Consider the following 9,236-nt stretch of genomic DNA (forward strand, 5'->3'; position numbering starts at 1 on the left):
TCTAACCTCGGTTTGCGATACATAGGTGATTTAAGGGGGGTTAGGTTGGTTGGTTGAGGGGGGGGAGGGACGAATCGAAGCGACATAGGGCTGAATCTCAGTGGATCGTGGCAGCAAGGCCACTCTGCCACTTACAATACCCCGTCGCGTATTTAAGTCGTCTGCAAAGGATTCAACCCGCCACTCGGGAGGAATTGTGAAGGAAATAATGCCCTTGGTCCAAGTATGCATTCTATGTTAAGTCTAATAAATGCGGTTCAGTATTAATTAACAAGTTAATAATTCAGTGAGATCAAGTGAGCTGAATGCCTAGCTAGAGGCCGCTTCAGTTCAAGTGGAATTAATGATATTAATCCACAGCTTACTCTTGACTGAACCCGTAGGGTCACACAAATAGTACGTAAACGGATCAAGTATTTAATGGCATTAAATACTCCATCTATGAATATTCGGAACCGACGGATCTTGGTTTCAGTGGGAGCTAAGATCGTCACAGGCAAGAAATGAATACTCCGGAAACGATGATATTGCCGGAAACGGAAATATGGATCGTATCGGAAATATGAATATTATCCAAGTCGTAGATGTTGCCGGAAACGGAAACATGGTACGTATCGGAAAATATTGTTGGAAATGGAAATATTACCAGAATCGGAAATATTGCCGGAAACGGAAATATTGTCAGAATCGGAAATATTACCGGAATCGGAAAATAATTCCGGAAACGGAAATATTAAATATTTGTTCGAAACGGAAATTAATTCCGGAATCGGAAATATTAAATATTGTTCGTATCGGAAATAGATTCCGGAAATGGAAATTTAATCGGAAGCGTATCGTACGAATTAGCATCGGACGAGGCCTGCCGGACGAAGGCCCAGCACGAAGCCAGGCCATCGCCCAGCAAGCACGCACGCCACAGCCCAGCGCGCACAAGGCCGCGCATGCGTGGGCCGCGCTGCGTGGGCTGCTGCTCGCATGCGTGGGCAGCCCTTGTGGCTGCCGTGTGTGTGTGAGTTTCAGCTCATGCGAGATTCCTGAATCTGCAAGAGTCAGTGTATGATTAAATGTCTATTCCTATTGGATAAATTGATTAAGTAGAATTCATGTAGAATTCTAATTCCAATTAATTCGCATCCTACTAGGATTACGATTCCTTTTCCATAACTCTATAAATAAAGGCCTAGGGGTCATAATTTATACACAAGTTTTCAAGTATTCAAAAGTGAGTTTTTGAGAGAAAATCAAACACACATCTTGCTCAAAAGTGCCGAATTTTCTGAGTACCTTAAGGGCGATTCTAGTTGGTCAATCTTAAGGCGGATCCGGACGTGCTGTGGACTTTCTACGGAGGGACGACACTTGGAGTCCTAAAAGACTTGTTCTTGTTCGGTTCGGGCGCAGCTAGGGAGGGCACGCAACAAAGAGTATGCATCTAAACTATGCTAAATGATTATGTGTAAATAATATGTTTCCTGGGTTAATGGTTGTTTCCGCATGATCTATGTAATGTCATATGTATCATAACCTAACAGTGGTATCACGAGCCCCTTATTATTTTCATAATCTAAATTGCATGAACATGGTTAAATATTACAAATTTGCAAGAATTAAAAGGGGTGATTAATTTTCGTAATTGTTAATTAGTTGCAAATTGCGTTTATTTAATTATACGTACGCAGTTTTTCGGCAGTTTCTTCATTACTCATCCGAATTGAGTGATTTTTGTGTCAATTCCGCATGTAAAAGGCATTCTAAAATTTTGACAAAAATAGTATTTTTCTGCCGAACCCAGAATTCTCAAATTCGAAGCCTAACTATGACTTTTCGAAGGTTTTAGTTTTTCGGATGCAAAATTTCGTAAATTTAAGATGTTAAATTAAATATTTGCGATTCTTGTTGATAAATCTTGAATTTTTGATTGACCTATTGCATATGTTTAACAAGTTTGAATGCCTAGTCTTGTTAATTATGCAATCTAATTTGTAATTATGATTAATTTGTTGAAAATTAGAATAATTTAGAATTAATTTGATTTTCATAATTAATTGTAATTTAATTAGAAACCTATGATTAAAAACCACCATAAAAATTGTAAATTTACGATAAATTTTAAATTTTTATGACCTAGACTTGAATCCATATCAATCGGAAATCAATTGGATAATAGATTTTCGATTTTTTCGCCCTAAAATTATGAAATTAATATTATTTATTAATTTGTCATTAATTTTAAATATAAATTTTAAATTTTATGCGATTCGTTCAAATAACTTGCACGCGCGAAGCAATGGACGCTTCGTGTTACCCTTAAGGGGTGTTGTATAATGCGGGCATGCGACGACGAGCAAGGGAGCTCGTCGCCCGTGCGGCACGAATGCAATGAGCAAGGCCGTAGTGCACGAGCACAAGGCAGCAGCCCTGCCTTGTGTCGTGTGCCACGAGCAATGAACGTATGGGCATGGGCGAGGGGCGAGCCAAGGCAGTCGCGTGTGGGCAGCAAGCGAGCTGCGCCACAGCGCGCGCTGCCTCGCACAACAGCGCGCAGCCTCGTGCGCAGCGAGCGCAAGCTCGCGTGCCACGAGCGCTGCGCCCAGCATCACTCGCGCGCACCAGCGAGCGATCTCGCGCGCCAGCGCGCGATCTCGCGCGCCAGCGAGCGATGCAGCGCCCCAGCGAGCGATGGCTCGCGCGCACCAGCGAGCGATCTCGCGCGCCAGCGCGCGATCTCGCGCGCCAGCGAGCGATGCAGCGCCCCAGCGAGCGATGGCTCGCGCGCACCAGCGAGCGATCTCGCGCACCAGCGAGCGCGGTAACGCGCGCGCGCTGCGAGCGATAGCTCGCGTGCGGTGGGCGCTGTGCGGAGGCTTGCGTATGGGACAGCAGCAGCTATGCAACGAGCGCATGGGCTGCGCGCACATGGCCAGCAATGGCTGTGTGCGTACAGCCCATGGGCGTGCAACGCGTAGGGTGTTTGCGTTACGATTAGATCGTTTTGAATGTTTAATTTGAAAATTTCAGTTCACGTAATTTTTAATTGATTTTAAAATTAATAATTTGAATTAATTTCTTGGATTTTAATTTTGAATATTATAATTATAATAAATGGCATTTATTCTAATTATTTTACTAAAATTAAAATCATAAATTAATTTAAATGTGACTGAAATTAAAATTAAATTTTTGGATTCAATTATAAATTTATATGAGCTTTAAATTTTAATTAAATTTGTATGTTTCCGGTTAGACTAGAAATACAATTTTATGTTTAAAATTAGTAAAGCATATGAATTTATTGGTTTGAGTGGGAGTGCTTTTAGTCATAAACTCTTGATTAGGTCTACAAATCCTTAAGGTTAAAACAACTCGATTAGAATTAATAAGGACTGAATAATTGGTAGATTATTGGTGCCCTTGATTAATTGCTGCAAATGTTTACGTGATGCATAATGTGTTTAACTAACCAGCTATGTGGGCCATTCATGATAATGAATGGGTGAATGGTATATATTGTATATGTACTGTTTTGCAGGTTATGAAGTGACTAGTATGGCCCAAATAGGATAGAAAATATGGTCTGCGTACCATTAATTTGAATGTAATTGGTCTAAAGTACCAAAGTTGTTTTTCAATTCAAATATGGTCTGCGTACCATCAAATAGTTGTAATTAGTTATAACTTATCCTATTTGAAGAAAATGGTGCCTCCCACGGAGATTTTCAAGACGGACTTTGAAGTCAAAGCTTCAAGATGAAGTCGGGCCATACTAGATCACAAATATCTTATGCATGTTTTAAGTTATTTATTGCTTTAAATATGTCTTAAAATGCATGAGATCAAAAGCTTGATTATGTTGCATGATTAAGGATTTTAGTTCACTTAAAATCTAACCAACATAGTAAGAGCCTTAAGTTCCAAACTTAAAAATTGAGTTAAAAGGTGCCATGCCAAAATATACACTTGCTTGGATATCCTTTACATCAATCTAGTAATAGTTTTCGCTCAGCGAGGTGTTACTTATTGGTCCTAAAGGGGCAAGGTACACAAATAATTGTGAGTACATGTTAGTTTTGGTGAAACTCAACGATATAAGTAAGGAGTCCTTTTATGTCGTGGCAAATTCGATAGGTTTACCTAATAAGTTCTTAGACGTACCTATCAACCAAGAATAGTTTCTAGACTATTAGCAAAAGGCTTTTGCTTACCTAAGATGTTCTAGGATTAAGTCGACAAACTGTGCTTAGTTCTTCAATGATTTTAGGATCTTGGAATCATTTTATTCACACCTGCCGGAACACATAACTTGAATAAAATGCTTAATAAACATTGAATTATGCATGTATGCTAGAATTTAAGTTTATTAAGAGAAACTGTGAATGGTTATTTATTTGTTTATTCTTTTCAATTGTAGTTTTAATATGGCAAACAACAATCAAAACATCATCATGGGTTCTGAGCTTATGGTCAAGCTGAACCTGACAAATTTTCTTGAATGGGAAGCTAAGCTAATTGAAATAGTCAAACTCAATGGACTTGAGTATGTACTATCACATCCCATGCCAAGCTACTATGCCAGAGACATGACCCCTGAGAGATTTTACGCCTGGGATGCGGATCTCAAAAAGGTTATGAGTCTCATGCTGAACAATATCCCTGATGATTGGGCTAGAAGGTTTGTAGCCTATGAACCTTTTACGCTCATCAAGAATCTGAGGGATATCTGTCGTGGAAGTACGGAGGACAGGGACCTGAACGTCCATGAGTTGATTGAATCAATGTCTGGACTAAAGGTTAGTTCTCCCAACAGGTGTTATAGGATGGAGGTCCAAGAAACACATGTTCAGCTCCTTCGCACTAAACAGAGGGTAGGCGTCCCACTGAGGTTCCATGTGGATCTTATGTGTTCATATTTTGATCGCCTAAGTCTACTAGGAACACCAATAAGCGAAAGGATGGCAGTCTCTGTCTTGCTCAATTCACTACACAGTGGGTTTGGTCGCTTCAAGCAACAATACCTAAGTGAACCAAGAGAAGAAACAGTTGCAGAATTTATTCACCTTGTCAGAAAGGCTGAAATAGTACTGGACTGTGAAGCCAAGGATTTACTCAAGGCTAGAAAGAGACCATTCAAGAAAGGTGGAAAGTCCAAGGGCAATGCTAAATCAAAGCAGGACAAGTCCACATCAAGCTGTCTTTATTGTGATGGAATAGGCCATTACAAAAGAGAATGTCCAAAGCTAAAGGAAGATCAGAAGAACGGAACAGTCGTTCCATCTTCAGGTATTTTCGTTATAGACTGTATACTTGCTAATTCAACTTCTTGGGTATTAGATACAGGTTGTGGCTCACACTTATGTTCCAATCCACAGGGACTAAGAAGAAGTAGAAAGTTAAGCAAGGGTGAAGTCGACCTACGAGTGGGAAATGGAGCACGGATTGCTGCATTAGCTGTAGGAACATACTATTTGTCGTTGCCCTCCGGGCTAGTTTTGGAACTGGAAGAATGTTTCCATGTTCCAAGTCTTACTAAAAACATCATTTCAGTTTCTTGCTTAGATGCTAAGGGATTTTCCTTTATAATAAAAGACAATAGTTGTTCGTTTTATTTTAAAGAGATGTTTTATGGATCTGCTAGATTAGTCAATGGACTTTATTTATTAGATCACGACAAACAAGTATATAACATAAATACCAAAAAGGCCAAAAAGGATGATTCAGATCTCACCTATCTGTGGCATTGTCGATTAGGCCATATAAACTTGAAACGCTTAGAAAGACTTCAAAGGGAAGGAATTCTAGAACCATTTGACTTAGAGGATTATGGTAAATGCGAATCATGTTTACTTGGCAAAATGACAAAGCAACCTTTCTCTAAAGTTGGAGAAAGAGCAAATGAACTATTGGGTTTAATCCATACAGATGTATGTGGACCAATGAGTACAAATGCTAGAGGTGGTTTCAGCTACTTTATCACTTTCACTGATGACTTCAGTAGGTATGGTTATGTCTACCTAATGAAGCATAAGTCTGAATCCTTTGACAAATTCAAGGAATTTCAGAGTGAAGTAGAGAATCAATTAGGCAAGAAGATCAAGGCACTGCGGTCTGATAGAGGCGGTGAATATCTGAGCTATGAATTTGATGACCATCTGAAAGAATGTGGAATTCTATCAGAATTGACTCCTCCTGGAACACCACAATGGAACGGTGTGTCAGAACGGAGGAACAGAACCTTGCTAGACATGGTCAGGTCAATGATGGGTCAGGCCGAACTTCCATTAGAATTTTGGGGACATGCACTAAATACAGCTGCACTCACTATAAATAGAGCTCCGTCTAAAGCTGTCGAAAAGACTCCATACGAATTATGGTTTGGAAAGCCTCCAAATGTGTCTTTTCTTAAGATTTGGGGATGTGAAGTATACGTCAAACGATTAATTTCAGACAAACTTCATCCAAAATCTGACAAATGTATCCTTGTGGGCTATCCAAAGGAAACAAAGGGGTATTACTTCTACAATACATCTGAGAACAAAGTGTTTGTTGCTCGAGATGGTGTCTTTTTGGAGAAAGATCACATTTCCAAAATGACAAGTGGGAGAAAAGTAGACCTCGAAGAAATTCGAGTCGAACAACAAACTCTAGAGAATGCTCAAGATGACATTCAGGATGAAACTCAGAGATCTTTAGAAGAATCTGGTGAGAATCATGGTCAATCTAGAAATGTTACCCCGCGTAGATCGCAAAGATATAGATCTCAACCGGAAAGGTACTTGGGTATTTTGACGAACGAGAGCTATGACGTTCTATTACTTGAAAGTGATGAACCTGCGACTTACAAGCAAGCTATGACGAGCCCTAGCTCCAAGCAGTGGCAAGAAGCCATGCAATCTGAATTAGACTCCATGTCTGAAAACCAAGTGTGGGATTTGGTCGATTTGCCAGATGGCTACCAAGCCATTGGAAGCAAATGGGTTTTCAAACTGAAAAAGGACAAGGATGGGAAACTTGAAGTTTTCAAAGCTAGATTGGTTGCAAAAGGTTACAGGCAAGTCCACGGTGTGGATTACGATGAAACCTTTTCACCAGTTGCAATGCTAAAGTCTATTCGAATAATGTTAGCAATCGCTGCATATTACGATTACGAAATATGGCAGATGGATGTCAAAACTGCTTTCTTAAACGGCGTTTTAACAGAAACTGTGTTTATGACACAGCCTGAAGGTTTTGAGGATCCAAAGAATGCTAAAAAGGTATGCAAGCTAAAGAAGTCAATCTACGGATTGAAGCAGGCATCCAGGAGCTGGAATATACGTTTTGATGAAGCAGTCAGTGACTTTGGTTTCATCAAGAACGCAGACGAATCTTGTGTATACAAGAAGGTCAGTGGGAGCAAAATTGCTTTCCTAGTATTATATGTCGACGACATATTGCTTATCGGAAATGACATTCCTATGTTGAACTCTGTCAAGATTTGGCTTGGGAAATGTTTTTCGATGAAGGATCTAGGAGAAGCACAGTACATATTGGGCATCAAGATTTACAGAGATAGATCTAAAAAGATGATTGGACTTAGTCAAAGCACTTATATCAATAAGGTGCTTGATAGGTTCAAGATGGCGGACTCCAAGCGAGGCTACCTACCCATGTCTCATGGAATGACTCTAAGCAAGACTCAGTGCCCAAAAACACTTGATGAGCGTAGACGAATGAATGGGATTCCATATGCATCATTGATTGGTTCAATAATGTATGCTATGATATGTACACGCCCGGATGTTGCGTACGCACTCAGTGCTACGAGCAGATACCAGTCAGACCCAGGAGAGGCGCATTGGACTGCTGCCAAGAACATTCTGAAGTACCTGAAAAGGCACAAAGATGACTTCCTGGTCTATGGTGGAGATGATGAATTAATTGTTAAAGGCTATACGGACGCAAGTTTCCAAACCGACAAAGATGATTTCAGATCACAGTCTGGGTTTGTCTTCTGCCTCAACGGAGGAGCAGTAAGCTGGAAAAGTGCTAAGCAAAGCACCATTGCGGATTCTACAACTGAAGCGGAGTACATTGCTGCACATGAAGCAGCAAAGGAAGCTATATGGCTAAGGAAGTTCATAGGAGAACTTGGTGTAGTCCCCTCCATTAAAGGACCAATAGCCCTGTATTGTGATAATAACGGAGCTATTGCACAGGCAAAAGAGCCTAGACACCACCAGAGAGTCAAGCATGTACTTCGTAGATTTCACCTTCTACGAGAGTTCGTTGAAAGAAAAGAAGTCGAGATAAGCAAAATTGGAACTGATGACAACATATCAGATCCATTAACTAAACCTCTGCCGCAAGCGAAGCACAACTCGCACACTGCAGCTATGGGAATCAAGCATATTGGAGAATGGCTTTGATGTCTCTGTTTAATGTTTTAAAGTTTTAGAGTTTAAATCTTTGTAAAACATTATTGGTTAATCATTCACAATAAATGAAAGGAATTCATTTTTCCATTTAATTTGTGGTTTATTAAATGATGAGTCCCTTCAACTTGACGATATATTCAAGATAGACTGTCAGGACCAGTCCTGTGACTAAGAAATGTCTATCAAGTGAACTTGAATGTCAAAGGTTGAAAATGGTCCCTAGTCGGAGTTTTCTATAAAATTGGACGCATAGAAAACGTTAGACGATTAGAATGCAAGATGACTAGTAGTTCTGTTTCTTGAACTATGTGGACATGGCAATGTCATAATCATTTGCATAGATACTTACTTTGGGAAGACTCACTAGTAGAAAAAACCCCTGTTGCAGCCCCCTTGTTGCAGCGTACAAGTATAAATACGCTTCAACAACCAGTCGGTCAACGCGGGTCAAACCCTTTAAAGGGTTATCGCAGCGTACATTTTAGTTGTTCGCAACAAATGCGTTTGTTGCAGCGTACAAAATAAAAGCCCGCAGCAACAACCCGTAGTTATTGCAGCGTACATGTTAATGCCCGCTGCAACAAGTCCGCGTTTCAAATTAAAATTTTTACTTTCCTAGTTGCAACGTACAAACCGCGCTCAATCTCTGTTCCTTCTCTGCTATAGCTCCAAGCCTTTTCCCTTAAACAAATATCCAAGGTCGCCGTCGAACTCAGCTCGCGTCGCCGTCGAACCCAAGAGTTGCTCAGCCCTGCGTCGCTGTCTTGGTTCCGTTGGTTGCTCATCTCCCCGTCGCGTCGTGGTTCAGCCCTGCGTCGTTGT

This window comes from Spinacia oleracea, unplaced genomic scaffold (assembly GCF_020520425.1).
Source record: "Spinacia oleracea cultivar Varoflay unplaced genomic scaffold, BTI_SOV_V1 SOVchr0_116, whole genome shotgun sequence".
Classification (NCBI taxonomy): Eukaryota; Viridiplantae; Streptophyta; class Magnoliopsida; order Caryophyllales; family Amaranthaceae; genus Spinacia; species Spinacia oleracea.